This window comes from Pteropus vampyrus, unplaced genomic scaffold (genome assembly GCF_000151845.1).
Source record: "Pteropus vampyrus isolate Shadow unplaced genomic scaffold, Pvam_2.0 Scaffold126, whole genome shotgun sequence".
In the NCBI taxonomy this organism is placed as follows: domain Eukaryota; kingdom Metazoa; phylum Chordata; class Mammalia; order Chiroptera; family Pteropodidae; genus Pteropus; species Pteropus vampyrus.
The window spans coordinates 2,657,598-2,660,302 of record NW_011888907.1 but is presented as its reverse complement, the minus strand read 5'-3'; positions in this window follow the sequence as shown (position 1 = coordinate 2,660,302).

The following is a 2,705-nucleotide window of genomic DNA, read 5'->3' as shown; positions in this document are numbered from 1 at the left end:
GCAGAAACCATAAAGTAATTTAAAATTATTTTTGCAATTTAATAAACTGTAAAAGTCCGCGAGGACAAGGACAATGACTATCCTGCATAAAGATACATCCATAGCCTTTAGCAGTTTCTGAAAACTCTCGCAGACCTCTTATTTCCAGTCAAGGAACACAGGTGAGAGCTAGACAAATGAACAGATTGTGTGTGGTGGTTTAGACTCAAGACCATGCATTCTCAAAGGGAGTAATATCACTCCTAAGGGGGCAATATTTGCCTTTTAGGGGGTAAAAAACTCAGATATTAGGGTGATGCATGGTCCTCTAAAGGGCCAATGTACATAGACAGAAAGACAGTATATTTGTGCTATTAAAATGTCATGGGGACAGCAGAAGGAAAGAAATAATCAAAATCAGAGCATAATTAAATGAAATTAAAAACAAAAAAACAATAGAAAAAATAAATGCAACAAAGAGCTGCTTCTTTGAGAAGATTAATAAAATCGACAAACCCATGGCTAGACTCACTGAAGAAAAAAGAGAAAGGACACAAATAAACAAAATCAGGTAGGAAAGAGGGGAAATGATGACAGACACCACAGAAATACAAAGGATCATACAAGAATACTGTGAAAAAGTATGTAACACCAAATTTAACAACCTAGAAGAAATGGACCAGTACTTAGAAAGATACAACCTTCCTAGATTAAATCAAGAAGAACTGGGAAATCTAAATAGACCTATTAGCAGTATGGAAATTGAAATAATCATCAAAAACCTACCAAAAAGTAAAAGATTGGACCAGATGGCTTTACCAGTGAATTCTACCAAACATTCAAAGAAGATTTAATAATACCTATTCTCCTCAAACTCTTGAAAAAAATCAAAGAGGAGACAATACTTCTCAACTCATTTTATGAGGTCAGTATTATCCTGATACCAAAACCTGGTAAAGATAACACAAAAAAAGAAAACTACAGACCAATATCTCTCATGAACACAGCTGCAAAAATCCTAAAGTAGATACTAGTGAACCGAATGCAGCAACATATTAAAAAAATTATACACCACAATCAAGCAGGCTTCATCCCAGAGGCACAGGGATGGTTCAACATATGCCAATCGATTAATGTGATATACCACATAAACAAATTAAAAAATAAGAATCATATGATCATATCAATAGATGCAGAAGAAGCCTTTGACAAGATACAGCATCCATTTATGATCGAAACACTTAACAAAATCGTTATAGAAGGAAAGTAACTTAACATAACAATGGCCATATATAACAAACCCTGAGCCAACATTATATCTAATGCTGAAAAACTAAAAACCTTCCAAGTTCAGGAACAAGGCAAGTCTGTCTACTATCGCCGCTGTTATTCAATATAACACCTGAGGTCCTAGCGAGTGCAATCAGGCAAGATAAAGACATAAAAGGCATCCAAATAGGAAACAAAGAAGTCAAACTGTCACTATTTGTGGATGACATGAATCTCTCTATATAAAACCCTAAAGACTCAATGAGAACACTACTAGAAACAATAAGCAAATACAGTAAAGTTTCTGAGTACAAAATCAATGTTCAAAAATTCATAACGTTTCTATACTCTAACGAAGTGTCAGAAAAAGAAGTGGAAAAAATAATTCCTTTTGCAATTGCAATAAAAAGAATAAAACGCCTAGGAATAAATCTAACGAAACATGTGAAGGACCTATACAATGAAAGCTATGAGACCTTGTTAAAAGAAATCGAAGAAGATACAAAGAAATGAGATATTCCGTGTTCTTAGATTGGAAGAATCAACATAGTTAAAATGACCATATTACCTAAAGCATTATACAGATTTAATGCAATCCCCATCAAAATCCGATCGGCATTTTTTAAAGAAATAGAACAAAAAATCATCAGATGTGTATGGAAGCACAAAAGACCCCAAGTTGCCAAAGCCATCCTAAGTAAAAAGAATGAGGTTGGAGACATCACTCTGCCCAACTTCAAATTATACTACAAAACAACAGTAATCAAAACGGCATGGTAGTGGCAGAAAAACAGACACACAGACCAGTGGAACAGAGTCGAGAGTCCAGAAGTAAATCCACATTTACAAGGGCAAATAATTTTTAACAAAAAAGCCAAAAACATACAGTGGAGAAAGGAAAGCGTCTTCAATAAATGGTGCTGGGAAAACTGGAAAGCCACCCTCAAAAGAATGAAACTAGATTGTTGTCTATCACCACACATCAAAATTAACTCAAAATGGATTAAGGATCTGAATATAAGACCTGAAACAATAAAATGCATAGAAGAAAACATAGGAACTAAACTCCAGGACCTTGGAATTAAAGAGGATTTTATGAATTTGACCTCAAAGGCAAGGGAAGTAAAAGCTAAAATAAATGAATGGGACTACATCAAACTAAAAAGCTTCTGCTCAGCAAAAGAGATCGTCAACAAGGTAAAGAGACAACCATCTGAATGGGAAAATATATTTGCAAGCAAAGCCTCCAATAAGGGCCTAATATCCAAAATATACAAAGAACTCATACAACTCAATAACAACAACAACAAAAGATCCAATCAAAAAATGAGGAGAGGACCTGAACAGACACTTCTCCCTAGAGAACACAAATGGCCAACAAATATTTGAAAAGATGCTCAACATCACTAGCTATTAGGGAAATACAAATCAAAACCATCATGAGATACCATCTCACA